The sequence below is a fragment of the Hyla sarda genome, unplaced genomic scaffold (assembly GCF_029499605.1).
Source record: "Hyla sarda isolate aHylSar1 unplaced genomic scaffold, aHylSar1.hap1 scaffold_620, whole genome shotgun sequence".
Lineage (NCBI taxonomy): Eukaryota > Metazoa > Chordata > Amphibia > Anura > Hylidae > Hyla > Hyla sarda.
The window spans coordinates 165,539-182,422 of record NW_026610635.1 but is presented as its reverse complement, the minus strand read 5'-3'; the positions used below and the strand labels follow the sequence as shown (position 1 = coordinate 182,422).

At 45.4% G+C, this 16,884-nt stretch overlaps 7 non-coding genes across 7 annotated transcripts; all 7 read right to left on the bottom strand.

Annotated features, from left to right (window-relative positions):
- Positions 1-1,441: 1,441 nt before the first annotated feature.
- On the bottom strand, positions 1,442-1,632 carry LOC130341390 (U2 spliceosomal RNA). The gene has a single exon (XR_008881337.1). It is a non-coding gene; the product is annotated as a U2 spliceosomal RNA (small nuclear RNA).
- A 2,094-nt stretch (positions 1,633-3,726) lies between these two features.
- LOC130341404 (U2 spliceosomal RNA) lies at positions 3,727-3,917 on the bottom strand. Its single transcript, XR_008881349.1, has one exon. It is a non-coding gene; the product is annotated as a U2 spliceosomal RNA (small nuclear RNA).
- Positions 3,918-5,999: 2,082 nt separating this feature from the next.
- LOC130341403 (U2 spliceosomal RNA) lies at positions 6,000-6,190 on the bottom strand. The gene has a single exon (XR_008881348.1). It is a non-coding gene; the product is annotated as a U2 spliceosomal RNA (small nuclear RNA).
- A 2,085-nt stretch (positions 6,191-8,275) lies between these two features.
- Positions 8,276-8,466, bottom strand: LOC130341389 (U2 spliceosomal RNA). Its single transcript, XR_008881336.1, has one exon. It is a non-coding gene; the product is annotated as a U2 spliceosomal RNA (small nuclear RNA).
- A 2,081-nt stretch (positions 8,467-10,547) lies between these two features.
- On the bottom strand, positions 10,548-10,738 carry LOC130341376 (U2 spliceosomal RNA). The gene has a single exon (XR_008881324.1). It is a non-coding gene; the product is annotated as a U2 spliceosomal RNA (small nuclear RNA).
- Positions 10,739-12,831: 2,093 nt separating this feature from the next.
- LOC130341388 (U2 spliceosomal RNA) lies at positions 12,832-13,022 on the bottom strand. Its single transcript, XR_008881335.1, has one exon. It is a non-coding gene; the product is annotated as a U2 spliceosomal RNA (small nuclear RNA).
- A 2,080-nt stretch (positions 13,023-15,102) lies between these two features.
- Positions 15,103-15,288, bottom strand: LOC130341409 (U2 spliceosomal RNA). The gene has a single exon (XR_008881353.1). It is a non-coding gene; the product is annotated as a U2 spliceosomal RNA (small nuclear RNA).
- Positions 15,289-16,884: the final 1,596 nt, after the last annotated feature.

Genomic DNA, 16,884 nt, shown 5'->3' with positions numbered 1-16,884 from the left:
GTTCTGAGGGTTCTAGATGGATGCAACAATCTCCTGTTGCTTCTATGAAGGCCATAATAGACGACATCACCAAACAGCTCCATAGTCACATACACAGCAAAGGAGAGATGTTGTTTACACCTAGTGATGTCAGTGGTATTGAGTGACATCACAGCACAGTGCTAAGGCTCCTGGGCCTGGACACAGCAGCGGCTGCAATATCTCAACGGAGAATACGTTTATATATATGTGTGTGTGTGCGCGTATATATATATATATATATATATATATATATATTTCTCCGCCGAAATCACTTTTAAACCCATTTCCACCTTTTTTTCCCTTCTCTTCCTCTTACTTTTTTTTCACGTTTTTTTACGTTTTTCTCCTTTTCGCCTCTTTTCTGGGCGTATTATTCTTCTTTTTCTTCTTTTTTTTCGTCTAATGCATACCCCATCAGTGCAGCAATGCTTATTCAATACCGCCAGCAGATGGAGACACTGGGGGATAATTTTCTAAGGATTTATACTGATTTTTCCTGTCTGAATTTGTCGCACAGAAAGTTGCAGGCCAAATATGTGTGACATTTCTGCGACTTTAGCTTCTAGAGCATTTTTACAACATTATACATAGGTGCTGAATACATAAAAAGCGACTGTTCAGCGACAGACAAGTCGCATCGGCTGAAAGTAGGCCAGAATGTCAGTCCATGTTGGAGCAGGTTTAGATACAGTCTAAAGTATAGATCTCAAAGTCTGTGCACAGAATTTAGCAAGGGCCTCGCACCTTCTGATGCATCAGGTAGGTGCACAATAGCATAGCCTAACCCTCTGTACTTTGGTCTATATTGATGCGGGACATAGACAGCCAGCTGATGACCAATCCATTAGTGCAATGGATGGCTGGAAGCATTTGTCTTTGCCTTTGCAATACCACAGAAGCAATGCATGGTCAATGTACAGCAATGACACACCTGTGTGAACAGCCAGGAGACCCCCCCCCCCCCCCATGTTATGTTACATAGTTACATAGTTAGTACGGTCGAAAAAAGACATATGTCAAGTTCAACCAGGGAATTAAGGGGTAGGGGTGTGGCGCGATATTGGGGAAGGGATGAGATTTTATATTTCTTCATAAGCATTAATCTTATTTTGTCAATTAGGAACATTCAGCACCCACCCGCTATCAAGGCAGCTGCCTATCATGTCATGCCCTACCTGCACAGGTGTGCTGGCTACTCAAATGATCCAATTAAGGAGGCCATTTAGTCAGCAGCAGCAGAAGTCCTGTGCCTGGACGCTCCAACAGCGGCCAGACACAAGCAGAAGCAGCAGAGAGCAGCAGCAGCACCACCTTTTGTTTTTTGGCTGCAGCAGCAGCAAGGCCCACAGGGCTGGCTAGCTGGCTAGCCAGCAAGCAGGTAGCAATGAAAGTAGGAATCTTTCTTTTTAACCCTGTAAGGGGGTGGTGCACTGTACCCGAAGATACTGCCATATCGGGTCAATGCATAGGGCGACGGAAGCAAGCTTCGAAATCGGCCCCCGTTCTCAAAAATCCATTTAATATATGGTCCCCAGATAGGGGACGTATCAGATATTAAACTGATAAGAACAGATACTACACTTGATCTTAGCCAAAAGGCCGAGAAGCGATAACCGTGAAAGGGGCGGGCCCAACAAGGTCCCCTTCATGGGCACTATCACTGCTTGCTGTCAGGGAGGCTGCCAGACAATTTTCCATGCACACTCTGGGCTGGGGGGCAGTCAACCACCAGTACACACAGCAGAACCTAAACCCATACCATTATTGCTAAGCAGCAAGACAGGGGCCCATTGCACTCCCACGGGGCCTTTTTAAATGCAATCCATAACCCGGATTTGCCAGGAACCCTTCTTACTCCTCCTACTTGCATGTGACACTGGGCTTAGGATCTGCATAGGAAACACACACACAAGCACACACCTACCTTTGTTGCCTGCAGATGCCTCCTTGGCTGTCCCCAAACGGTATCAAACCAACACCCACGGGAAGCTGTAAGCATAGAGGACATGCCTGCACCCCATTGGACTTACCTGTGTGGGTTAAATCCGGGTTATTTGACAACCTATGGCGGTGATGGTTCTGCTCAGGCAGAGCAGTGCTGATGCTCCTCATAAAGCTGTCGCTGCTGTGAAGGTTCTAGGTGACATCACAAATCCCTATGGTTACATACACAACAAAGCTGGGTTGTTGTTGTTTACACTCTGCAAGGCCTGTGGAAGTGAGTGACATCATAGCACTGTAGTTCTGAGGGTTCTAGATGGATGCAACAATCTCCTGTTGCTTCTATGAAGGCCATAATAGACGACATCACCAAACAGCTCCATAGTCACATACACAGCAAAGGAGAGATGTTGTTTACACCTAGTGATGTCAGTGGTATTGAGTGACATCACAGCACAGTGCTAAGGCTCCTGGGCCTGGACACAGCAGCGGCTGCAATATCTCAACGGAGAATACGTTTATATATATGTGTGTGTGTGCGCGTATATATATATATATATATATATATATATATATATATATATATATATATATATATTTCTCCGCCGAAATCACTTTTAAACCCATTTCCACCTTTTTTTCCCTTCTCTTCCTCTTACTTTTTTTTCACGTTTTTTTACGTTTTTCTCCTTTTCGCCTCTTTTCTGGGCGTATTATTCTTCTTTTTCTTCTTTTTTTTCGTCTAATGCATACCCCATCAGTGCAGCAATGCTTATTCAATACCGCCAGCAGATGGAGACACTGGGGGATAATTTTCTAAGGATTTATACTGATTTTTCCTGTCTGAATTTGTCGCACAGAAAGTTGCAGGCCAAATATGTGTGACATTTCTGCGACTTTAGCTTCTAGAGCATTTTTACAACATTATACATAGGTGCTGAATACATAAAAAGCGACTGTTCAGCGACAGACAAGTCGCATCGGCTGAAAGTAGGCCAGAATGTCAGTCCATGTTGGAGCAGGTTTAGATACAGTCTAAAGTATAGATCTCAAAGTCTGTGCACAGAATTTAGCAAGGGCCTCGCACCTTCTGATGCATCAGGTAGGTGCACAATAGCATAGCCTAACCCTCTGTACTTTGGTCTATATTGATGCGGGACATAGACAGCCAGCTGATGACCAATCCATTAGTGCAATGGATGGCTGGAAGCATTTGTCTTTGCCTTTGCAATACCACAGAAGCAATGCATGGTCAATGTACAGCAATGACACACCTGTGTGAACAGCCAGGAGACCCCCCCCCCCCCCCCATGTTATGTTACATAGTTACATAGTTAGTACGGTCGAAAAAAGACATATGTCCATCAAGTTCAACCAGGGAATTAAGGGGTAGGGGTGTGGCGCGATATTGGGGAAGGGATGAGATTTTATATTTCTTCATAAGCATTAATCTTATTTTGTCAATTAGGAACATTCAGCACCCACCCGCTATCAAGGCAGCTGCCTATCATGTCATGCCCTACCTGCACAGGTGTGCTGGCTACTCAAATGATCCAATTAAGGAGGCCATTTAGTCAGCAGCAGCAGAAGTCCTGTGCCTGGACGCTCCAACAGCGGCCAGACACAAGCAGAAGCAGCAGAAGCAGCAGCACCACCTTTTGTTTTTTGGCTGCAGCAGCAGCAAGGCCCACAGGGCTGGCTAGCTGGCTAGCCAGCAAGCAGGTAGCAATGAAAGTAGGAATCTTTCTTTTTAACCCTGTAAGGGGGTGGTGCACTGTACCCGAAGATACTGCCATATCGGGTCAATGCATAGGGCGACGGAAGCAAGCTTCGAAATCGGCCCCCGTTCTCAAAAATCCATTTAATATATGGTCCTCAGATAGGGGACGTATCAGATATTAAACTGATAAGAACAGATACTACACTTGATCTTAGCCAAAAGGCCGAGAAGCGATAACCGTGAAAGGGGCGGGCCCAACAAGGTCCCCTTCATGGGCACTATCACTGCTTGCTGTCAGGGAGGCTGCCAGACAATTTTCCATGCACACTCTGGGCTGGGGGGCAGTCAACCACCAGTACACACAGCAGAACCTAAACCCATACCATTATTGCTAAGCAGCAAGACAGGGGCCCATTGCACTCCCACGGGGCCTTTTTAAATGCAATCCATAACCCGGATTTGCCAGGAACCCTTCTTACTCCTCCTACTTGCATGTGACACTGGGCTTAGGATCTGCATAGGAAACACACACACAAGCACACACCTACCTTTGTTGCCTGCAGATGCCTCCTTGGCTGTCCCCAAACGGTATCAAACCAACACCCACGGGAAGCTGTAAGCATAGAGGACATGCCTGCACCCCATTGGACTTACCTGTGTGGGTTAAATCCGGGTTATTTGACAACCTATGGCGGTGATGGTTCTGCTCAGGCAGAGCAGTGCTGATGCTCCTCATAAAGCTGTCGCTGCTGTGAAGGTTCTAGGTGACATCACAAATCCCTATGGTTACATACACAACAAAGCTGGGTTGTTGTTGTTTACACTCTGCAAGGCCTGTGGAAGTGAGTGACATCATAGCACTGTAGTTCTGAGGGTTCTAGATGGATGCAACAATCTCCTGTTGCTTCTATGAAGGCCATAATAGACGACATCACCAAACAGCTCCATAGTCACATACACAGCAAAGGAGAGATGTTGTTTACACCTAGTGATGTCAGTGGTATTGAGTGACATCACAGCACAGTGCTAAGGCTCCTGGGCCTGGACACAGCAGCGGCTGCAATATCTCAACGGAGAATACGTTTATATATATGTGTGTGTGTGCGCGTATATATATATATATATATATATATATATATATATATATATTTCTCCGCCGAAATCACTTTTAAACCCATTTCCACCTTTTTTTCCCTTCTCTTCCTCTTACTTTTTTTTCACGTTTTTTTACGTTTTTCTCCTTTTCGCCTCTTTTCTGGGCGTATTATTCTTCTTTTTCTTCTTTTTTTTCGTCTAATGCATACCCCATCAGTGCAGCAATGCTTATTCAATACCGCCAGCAGATGGAGACACTGGGGGATAATTTTCTAAGGATTTATACTGATTTTTCCTGTCTGAATTTGTCGCACAGAAAGTTGCAGGCCAAATATGTGTGACATTTCTGCGACTTTAGCTTCTAGAGCATTTTTACAACATTATACATAGGTGCTGAATACATAAAAAGCGACTGTTCAGCGACAGACAAGTCGCATCGGCTGAAAGTAGGCCAGAATGTCAGTCCATGTTGGAGCAGGTTTAGATACAGTCTAAAGTATAGATCTCAAAGTCTGTGCACAGAATTTAGCAAGGGCCTCGCACCTTCTGATGCATCAGGTAGGTGCACAATAGCATAGCCTAACCCTCTGTACTTTGGTCTATATTGATGCGGGACATAGACAGCCAGCTGATGACCAATCCATTAGTGCAATGGATGGCTGGAAGCATTTGTCTTTGCCTTTGCAATACCACAGAAGCAATGCATGGTCAATGTACAGCAATGACACACCTGTGTGAACAGCCAGGAGACCCCCCCCCCCCCCCCCCATGTTATGTTACATAGTTACATAGTTAGTACGGTCGAAAAAAGACATATGTCCATCAAGTTCAACCAGGGAATTAAGGGGTAGGGGTGTGGCGCGATATTGGGGAAGGGATGAGATTTTATATTTCTTCATAAGCATTAATCTTATTTTGTCAATTAGGAACATTCAGCACCCACCCGCTATCAAGGCAGCTGCCTATCATGTCATGCCCTACCTGCACAGGTGTGCTGGCTACTCAAATGATCCAATTAAGGAGGCCATTTAGTCAGCAGCAGCAGAAGTCCTGTGCCTGGACGCTCCAACAGCGGCCAGACACAAGCAGAAGCAGCAGAAGCAGCAGCACCACCTTTTGTTTTTTGGCTGCAGCAGCAGCAAGGCCCACAGGGCTGGCTAGCTGGCTAGCCAGCAAGCAGGTAGCAATGAAAGTAGGAATCTTTCTTTTTAACCCTGTAAGGGGGTGGTGCACTGTACCCGAAGATACTGCCATATCGGGTCAATGCATAGGGCGACGGAAGCAAGCTTCGAAATCGGCCCCCGTTCTCAAAAATCCATTTAATATATGGTCCTCAGATAGGGGACGTATCAGATATTAAACTGATAAGAACAGATACTACACTTGATCTTAGCCAAAAGGCCGAGAAGCGATAACCGTGAAAGGGGCGGGCCCAACAAGGTCCCCTTCATGGGCACTATCACTGCTTGCTGTCAGGGAGGCTGCCAGACAATTTTCCATGCACACTCTGGGCTGGGGGGCAGTCAACCACCAGTACACACAGCAGAACCTAAACCCATACCATTATTGCTAAGCAGCAAGACAGGGGCCCATTGCACTCCCACGGGGCCTTTTTAAATGCAATCCATAACCCGGATTTGCCAGGAACCCTTCTTACTCCTCCTACTTGCATGTGACACTGGGCTTAGGATCTGCATAGGAAACACACACACAAGCACACACCTACCTTTGTTGCCTGCAGATGCCTCCTTGGCTGTCCCCAAACGGTATCAAACCAACACCCACGGGAAGCTGTAAGCATAGAGGACATGCCTGCACCCCATTGGACTTACCTGTGTGGGTTAAATCCGGGTTATTTGACAACCTATGGCGGTGATGGTTCTGCTCAGGCAGAGCAGTGCTGATGCTCCTCATAAAGCTGTCGCTGCTGTGAAGGTTCTAGGTGACATCACAAATCCCTATGGTTACATACACAACAAAGCTGGGTTGTTGTTGTTTACACTCTGCAAGGCCTGTGGAAGTGAGTGACATCATAGCACTGTAGTTCTGAGGGTTCTAGATGGATGCAACAATCTCCTGTTGCTTCTATGAAGGCCATAATAGAAGACGACATCACCAAACAGCTCCATAGTCACATACACAGCAAAGGAGAGATGTTGTTTACACCTAGTGATGTCAGTGGTATTGAGTGACATCACAGCACAGTGCTAAGGCTCCTGGGCCTGGACACAGCAGCGGCTGCAATATCTCAACGGAGAATACGTTTATATATATGTGTGTGTGTGCGCGTATATATATATATATATATATATATATATATATATATATATATTTCTCCGCCGAAATCACTTTTAAACCCATTTCCACCTTTTTTTCCCTTCTCTTCCTCTTACTTTTTTTTCACGTTTTTTTACGTTTTTCTCCTTTTCGCCTCTTTTCTGGGCGTATTATTCTTCTTTTTCTTCTTTTTTTTCGTCTAATGCATACCCCATCAGTGCAGCAATGCTTATTCAATACCGCCAGCAGATGGAGACACTGGGGGATAATTTTCTAAGGATTTATACTGATTTTTCCTGTCTGAATTTGTCGCACAGAAAGTTGCAGGCCAAATATGTGTGACATTTCTGCGACTTTAGCTTCTAGAGCATTTTTACAACATTATACATAGGTGCTGAATACATAAAAAGCGACTGTTCAGCGACAGACAAGTCGCATCGGCTGAAAGTAGGCCAGAATGTCAGTCCATGTTGGAGCAGGTTTAGATACAGTCTAAAGTATAGATCTCAAAGTCTGTGCACAGAATTTAGCAAGGGCCTCGCACCTTCTGATGCATCAGGTAGGTGCACAATAGCATAGCCTAACCCTCTGTACTTTGGTCTATATTGATGCGGGACATAGACAGCCAGCTGATGACCAATCCATTAGTGCAATGGATGGCTGGAAGCATTTGTCTTTGCCTTTGCAATACCACAGAAGCAATGCATGGTCAATGTACAGCAATGACACACCTGTGTGAACAGCCAGGAGACCCCCCCCCCCCCCCCATGTTATGTTACATAGTTACATAGTTAGTACGGTCGAAAAAAGACATATGTCCATCAAGTTCAACCAGGGAATTAAGGGGTAGGGGTGTGGCGCGATATTGGGGAAGGGATGAGATTTTATATTTCTTCATAAGCATTAATCTTATTTTGTCAATTAGGAACATTCAGCACCCACCCGCTATCAAGGCAGCTGCCTATCATGTCATGCCCTACCTGCACAGGTGTGCTGGCTACTCAAATGATCCAATTAAGGAGGCCATTTAGTCAGCAGCAGCAGAAGTCCTGTGCCTGGACGCTCCAACAGCGGCCAGACACAAGCAGAAGCAGCAGAAGCAGCAGCACCACCTTTTGTTTTTTGGCTGCAGCAGCAGCAAGGCCCACAGGGCTGGCTAGCTGGCTAGCCAGCAAGCAGGTAGCAATGAAAGTAGGAATCTTTCTTTTTAACCCTGTAAGGGGGTGGTGCACTGTACCCGAAGATACTGCCATATCGGGTCAATGCATAGGGCGACGGAAGCAAGCTTCGAAATCGGCCCCCGTTCTCAAAAATCCATTTAATATATGGTCCCCAGATAGGGGACGTATCAGATATTAAACTGATAAGAACAGATACTACACTTGATCTTAGCCAAAAGGCCGAGAAGCGATAACCGTGAAAGGGGCGGGCCCAACAAGGTCCCCTTCATGGGCACTATCACTGCTTGCTGTCAGGGAGGCTGCCAGACAATTTTCCATGCACACTCTGGGCTGGGGGGCAGTCAACCACCAGTACACACAGCAGAACCTAAACCCATACCATTATTGCTAAGCAGCAAGACAGGGGCCCATTGCACTCCCACGGGGCCTTTTTAAATGCAATCCATAACCCGGATTTGCCAGGAACCCTTCTTACTCCTCCTACTTGCATGTGACACTGGGCTTAGGATCTGCATAGGAAACACACACACAAGCACACACCTACCTTTGTTGCCTGCAGATGCCTCCTTGGCTGTCCCCAAACGGTATCAAACCAACACCCACGGGAAGCTGTAAGCATAGAGGACATGCCTGCACCCCATTGGACTTACCTGTGTGGGTTAAATCCGGGTTATTTGACAACCTATGGCGGTGATGGTTCTGCTCAGGCAGAGCAGTGCTGATGCTCCTCATAAAGCTGTCGCTGCTGTGAAGGTTCTAGGTGACATCACAAATCCCTATGGTTACATACACAACAAAGCTGGGTTGTTGTTGTTTACACTCTGCAAGGCCTGTGGAAGTGAGTGACATCATAGCACTGTAGTTCTGAGGGTTCTAGATGGATGCAACAATCTCCTGTTGCTTCTATGAAGGCCATAATAGACGACATCACCAAACAGCTCCATAGTCACATACACAGCAAAGGAGAGATGTTGTTTACACCTAGTGATGTCAGTGGTATTGAGTGACATCACAGCACAGTGCTAAGGCTCCTGGGCCTGGACACAGCAGCGGCTGCAATATCTCAACGGAGAATACGTTTATATATATGTGTGTGTGTGCGCGTATATATATATATATATATATATATATATATATATATATATTTCTCCGCCGAAATCACTTTTAAACCCATTTCCACCTTTTTTTCCCTTCTCTTCCTCTTACTTTTTTTTCACGTTTTTTTACGTTTTTCTCCTTTTCGCCTCTTTTCTGGGCGTATTATTCTTCTTTTTCTTCTTTTTTTTCGTCTAATGCATACCCCATCAGTGCAGCAATGCTTATTCAATACCGCCAGCAGATGGAGACACTGGGGGATAATTTTCTAAGGATTTATACTGATTTTTCCTGTCTGAATTTGTCGCACAGAAAGTTGCAGGCCAAATATGTGTGACATTTCTGCGACTTTAGCTTCTAGAGCATTTTTACAACATTATACATAGGTGCTGAATACATAAAAAGCGACTGTTCAGCGACAGACAAGTCGCATCGGCTGAAAGTAGGCCAGAATGTCAGTCCATGTTGGAGCAGGTTTAGATACAGTCTAAAGTATAGATCTCAAAGTCTGTGCACAGAATTTAGCAAGGGCCTCGCACCTTCTGATGCATCAGGTAGGTGCACAATAGCATAGCCTAACCCTCTGTACTTTGGTCTATATTGATGCGGGACATAGACAGCCAGCTGATGACCAATCCATTAGTGCAATGGATGGCTGGAAGCATTTGTCTTTGCCTTTGCAATACCACAGAAGCAATGCATGGTCAATGTACAGCAATGACACACCTGTGTGAACAGCCAGGAGACCCCCCCCCCCCCCCCCATGTTATGTTACATAGTTACATAGTTAGTACGGTCGAAAAAAGACATATGTCCATCAAGTTCAACCAGGGAATTAAGGGGTAGGGGTGTGGCGCGATATTGGGGAAGGGATGAGATTTTATATTTCTTCATAAGCATTAATCTTATTTTGTCAATTAGGAACATTCAGCACCCACCCGCTATCAAGGCAGCTGCCTATCATGTCATGCCCTACCTGCACAGGTGTGCTGGCTACTCAAATGATCCAATTAAGGAGGCCATTTAGTCAGCAGCAGCAGAAGTCCTGTGCCTGGACGCTCCAACAGCGGCCAGACACAAGCAGAAGCAGCAGAAGCAGCAGCACCACCTTTTGTTTTTTGGCTGCAGCAGCAGCAAGGCCCACAGGGCTGGCTAGCTGGCTAGCCAGCAAGCAGGTAGCAATGAAAGTAGGAATCTTTCTTTTTAACCCTGTAAGGGGGTGGTGCACTGTACCCGAAGATACTGCCATATCGGGTCAATGCATAGGGCGACGGAAGCAAGCTTCGAAATCCGCCCCCGTTCTCAAAAATCCATTTAATATATGGTCCCCAGATAGGGGACGTATCAGATATTAAACTGATAAGAACAGATACTACACTTGATCTTAGCCAAAAGGCCGAGAAGCGATAACCGTGAAAGGGGCGGGCCCAACAAGGTCCCCTTCATGGGCACTATCACTGCTTGCTGTCAGGGAGGCTGCCAGACAATTTTCCATGCACACTCTGGGCTGGGGGGCAGTCAACCACCAGTACACACAGCAGAACCTAAACCCATACCATTATTGCTAAGCAGCAAGACAGGGGCCCATTGCACTCCCACGGGGCCTTTTTAAATGCAATCCATAACCCGGATTTGCCAGGAACCCTTCTTACTCCTCCTACTTGCATGTGACACTGGGCTTAGGATCTGCATAGGAAACACACACACAAGCACACACCTACCTTTGTTGCCTGCAGATGCCTCCTTGGCTGTCCCCAAACGGTATCAAACCAACACCCACGGGAAGCTGTAAGCATAGAGGACATGCCTGCACCCCATTGGACTTACCTGTGTGGGTTAAATCCGGGTTATTTGACAACCTATGGCGGTGATGGTTCTGCTCAGGCAGAGCAGTGCTGATGCTCCTCATAAAGCTGTCGCTGCTGTGAAGGTTCTAGGTGACATCACAAATCCCTATGGTTACATACACAACAAAGCTGGGTTGTTGTTGTTTACACTCTGCAAGGCCTGTGGAAGTGAGTGACATCATAGCACTGTAGTTCTGAGGGTTCTAGATGGATGCAACAATCTCCTGTTGCTTCTATGAAGGCCATAATAGACGACATCACCAAACAGCTCCATAGTCACATACACAGCAAAGGAGAGATGTTGTTTACACCTAGTGATGTCAGTGGTATTGAGTGACATCACAGCACAGTGCTAAGGCTCCTGGGCCTGGACACAGCAGCGGCTGCAATATCTCAACGGAGAATACGTTTATATATATGTGTGTGTGTGCGCGTATATATATATATATATATATATATATATATATATATATATATATATATTTCTCCGCCGAAATCACTTTTAAACCCATTTCCACCTTTTTTTCCCTTCTCTTCCTCTTACTTTTTTTTCACGTTTTTTTACGTTTTTCTCCTTTTCGCCTCTTTTCTGGGCGTATTATTCTTCTTTTTCTTCTTTTTTTTTGTCTAATGCATACCCCATCAGTGCAGCAATGCTTATTCAATACCGCCAGCAGATGGAGACACTGGGGGATAATTTTCTAAGGATTTATACTGATTTTTCCTGTCTGAATTTGTCGCACAGAAAGTTGCAGGCCAAATATGTGTGACATTTCTGCGACTTTAGCTTCTAGAGCATTTTTACAACATTATACATAGGTGCTGAATACATAAAAAGCGACTGTTCAGCGACAGACAAGTCGCATCGGCTGAAAGTAGGCCAGAATGTCAGTCCATGTTGGAGCAGGTTTAGATACAGTCTAAAGTATAGATCTCAAAGTCTGTGCACAGAATTTAGCAAGGGCCTCGCACCTTCTGATGCATCAGGTAGGTGCACAATAGCATAGCCTAACCCTCTGTACTTTGGTCTATATTGATGCGGGACATAGACAGCCAGCTGATGACCAATCCATTAGTGCAATGGATGGCTGGAAGCATTTGTCTTTGCCTTTGCAATACCACAGAAGCAATGCATGGTCAATGTACAGCAATGACACACCTGTGTGAACAGCCAGGAGACCCCCCCCCCCCCCCCCCCCCATGTTATGTTACATAGTTACATAGTTAGTACGGTCGAAAAAAGACATATGTCCATCAAGTTCAACCAGGGAATTAAGGGGTAGGGGTGTGGCGCGATATTGGGGAAGGGATGAGATTTTATATTTCTTCATAAGCATTAATCTTATTTTGTCAATTAGGAACATTCAGCACCCACCCGCTATCAAGGCAGCTGCCTATCATGTCATGCCCTACCTGCACAGGTGTGCTGGCTACTCAAATGATCCAATTAAGGAGGCCATTTAGTCAGCAGCAGCAGAAGTCCTGTGCCTGGACGCTCCAACAGCGGCCAGACACAAGCAGAAGCAGCAGAAGCAGCAGCACCACCTTTTGTTTTTTGGCTGCAGCAGCAGCAAGGCCCACAGGGCTGGCTAGCTGGCTAGCCAGCAAGCAGGTAGCAATGAAAGTAGGAATCTTTCTTTTTAACCCTGTAAGGGGGTGGTGCACTGTACCCGAAGATACTGCCATATCGGGTCAATGCATAGGGCGACGGAAGCAAGCTTCGAAATCGGCCCCCGTTCTCAAAAATCCATTTAATATATGGTCCCCAGATAGGGGACGTATCAGATATTAAACTGATAAGAACAGATACTACACTTGATCTTAGCCAAAAGGCCGAGAAGCGATAACCGTGAAAGGGGCGGGCCCAACAAGGTCCCCTTCATGGGCACTATCACTGCTTGCTGTCAGGGAGGCTGCCAGACAATTTTCCATGCACACTCTGGGCTGGGGGGCAGTCAACCACCAGTACACACAGCAGAACCTAAACCCATACCATTATTGCTAAGCAGCAAGACAGGGGCCCATTGCACTCCCACGGGGCCTTTTTAAATGCAATCCATAACCCGGATTTGCCAGGAACCCTTCTTACTCCTCCTACTTGCATGTGACACTGGGCTTAGGATCTGCATAGGAAACACACACACAAGCACACACCTACCTTTGTTGCCTGCAGATGCCTCCTTGGCTGTCCCCAAACGGTATCAAACCAACACCCACGGGAAGCTGTAAGCATAGAGGACATGCCTGCACCCCATTGGACTTACCTGTGTGGGTTAAATCCGGGTTATTTGACAACCTATGGCGGTGATGGTTCTGCTCAGGCAGAGCAGTGCTGATGCTCCTCATAAAGCTGTCGCTGCTGTGAAGGTTCTAGGTGACATCACAAATCCCTATGGTTACATACACAACAAAGCTGGGTTGTTGTTGTTTACACTCTGCAAGGCCTGTGGAAGTGAGTGACATCATAGCACTGTAGTTCTGAGGGTTCTAGATGGATGCAACAATCTCCTGTTGCTTCTATGAAGGCCATAATAGACGACATCACCAAACAGCTCCATAGTCACATACACAGCAAAGGAGAGATGTTGTTTACACCTAGTGATGTCAGTGGTATTGAGTGACATCACAGCACAGTGCTAAGGCTCCTGGGCCTGGACACAGCAGCGGCTGCAATATCTCAACGGAGAATACGTTTATATATATGTGTGTGTGTGCGCGTATATATATATATATATATATATATATATATATATATATATTTCTCCGCCGAAATCACTTTTAAACCCATTTCCACCTTTTTTTCCCTTCTCTTCCTCTTACTTTTTTTTCACGTTTTTTTACGTTTTTCTCCTTTTCGCCTCTTTTCTGGGCGTATTATTCTTCTTTTTCTTCTTTTTTTTCGTCTAATGCATACCCCATCAGTGCAGCAATGCTTATTCAATACCGCCAGCAGATGGAGACACTGGGGGATAATTTTCTAAGGATTTATACTGATTTTTCCTGTCTGAATTTGTCGCACAGAAAGTTGCAGGCCAAATATGTGTGACATTTCTGCGACTTTAGCTTCTAGAGCATTTTTACAACATTATACATAGGTGCTGAATACATAAAAAGCGACTGTTCAGCGACAGACAAGTCGCATCGGCTGAAAGTAGGCCAGAATGTCAGTCCATGTTGGAGCAGGTTTAGATACAGTCTAAAGTATAGATCTCAAAGTCTGTGCACAGAATTTAGCAAGGGCCTCGCACCTTCTGATGCATCAGGTAGGTGCACAATAGCATAGCCTAACCCTCTGTACTTTGGTCTATATTGATGCGGGACATAGACAGCCAGCTGATGACCAATCCATTAGTGCAATGGATGGCTGGAAGCATTTGTCTTTGCCTTTGCAATACCACAGAAGCAATGCATGGTCAATGTACAGCAATGACACACCTGTGTGAACAGCCAGGAGACCCCCCCCCCCCCCCCATGTTATGTTACATAGTTACATAGTTAGTACGGTCGAAAAAAGACATATGTCCATCAAGTTCAACCAGGGAATTAAGGGGTAGGGGTGTGGCGCGATATTGGGGAAGGGATGAGATTTTATATTTCTTCATAAGCATTAATCTTATTTTGTCAATTAGGAACATTCAGCACCCACCCGCTATCAAGGCAGCTGCCTATCATGTCATGCCCTACCTGCACAGGTGTGCTGGCTACTCAAATGATCCAATTAAGGAGGCCATTTAGTCAGCAGCAGCAGAAGTCCTGTGCCTGGACGCTCCAACAGCGGCCAGACACAAGCAGAAGCAGCAGAAGCAGCAGCACCACCTTTTGTTTTTTGGCTGCAGCAGCAGCAAGGCCCACAGGGCTGGCTAGCTGGCTAGCCAGCAAGCAGGTAGCAATGAAAGTAGGAATCTTTCTTTTTAACCCTGTAAGGGGGTGGTGCACTGTACCCGAAGATACTGCCATATCGGGTCAATGCATAGGGCGACGGAAGCAAGCTTCGAAATCGGCCCCCGTTCTCAAAAATCCATTTAATATATGGTCCCCAGATAGGGGACGTATCAGATATTAAACTGATAAGAACAGATAAGGTTTCAACAAAATTTTATTGAATAAATAAGAAACCATACAAAATTTAAAACGCAAAATAATAAAAGGTTCACAAAAGTTTTAAAATACAAATAATAAAACCAGTAATAAAAGGAGAAAAAATAAAAATGGCAGGATAAAACATTATACAAATGTCATAAAAACTGATTATACTGTTATTTCGTTCCATAGAGGCAGACACCACATGGATGCTGCCTCGCTGGCCCCCAACTGTTTCTTGTCTCTTAGGTAATAGATGTACATCTCACTCAGGGCCAGCTTTATACAGTTTTTAACATCAATAAAATCATGTTTAAAAAGTAAGATGTTCCTAACTTTCCAGATGGCATTTTTAAAACAATTAATAATCATCCAGCAGATCATCTGCTGTTTAAAATTGGGGCAGTTAAAAAGACCGTAAAAGACACATTCGTGATTAAAATCTTTTAGGCCGCAGGCCCACTTCAAAAGTGGGCCTACCTTCCTCCAAAGCTCCCGTGCAAAAGGGCAGTTCCAAAATATGTGCAGCACCGTTTCGTCCACTCCGCAGCCATCTCTCGGGCACTTGGCTCTCGCCACCAGTCCTCGCCTGTGCTGGAACTCACGAGTAGGGAGGCACTGGTGGACGATTGCCCAGGCAAGATCCCTGTGTACATTCGCCAGAAACTTCCCGTACACGTTCCGCCATACCTTTTTGGATCTTGCCTGTGTGAAATTGGACACTGCCAGGGTAACCTCACTCCGCCTGAGGACCTTTGATACCTTTCTCTGGTCCCCCAGTATGTCAGGCTCCAAATCTTGGAGACCTAGGAGCCTGACTGTCTTTTCCAACACCACATAATGTTTTGGGGGACACAGAAGCACCGGAGCGTTCAGAGGGATGCGCAACCATCTTTTAAAAACCATGCCCGCAGCGTACCTTAAAAAGCAGCTAAAAATGCCATTGGATTTAATAATCTTAAAACAGAAACAGAAATACTTTATGTAAAAGAAAGTAAAAAGGTTAGGAACATCTTTCCCGCCATTATCTCTACTTTTGTACATAAAATCACGCTTTAATTTCTCCATTTTTGAACCCCATAAAAAAGTAAAAACAATTCTAGTTACTTTTTTAATGTATAAAATAGATGGAGGAAATACCATGGCAATATATAGCATAATAGGGAGTAAAACCATCTTTATTATTAAAATCTTCCCCTCCATGGTAAGGTTTCTAAGATTCCACATTAAAATCTTCTTCTCCATCTTAGCTATAGCTGAATCCCAGTTAGGGCTCCCATCATTGACCTGGTTAAAAACAATACCTAAAACTTTAATTTGATCCTGTTGCATTGTGACTCCTGGGGTGATGGATGAATCCCAGGAGCCAATATAAAAACAGTCACATTTATCTGTGTTTAGCTTAAAACCAGAGACCTCGCAGAAATAGCTGGTGTTCCTCAATGCCCCCCTCATGGATGGAGAGTCCGGGCACAGTATGGTGACATCATCCATGTACCCCAACACCTTTAGATGGGTCCCTCCTCCACCAGGTATCGGTACGCCTCTTACTACCCGGTCTTTTCTGAGGAGGGCCATCAGTGGTTCGATTGCGCAAATAAAAAGGAGTGGGGACAGGGGGCAGCCC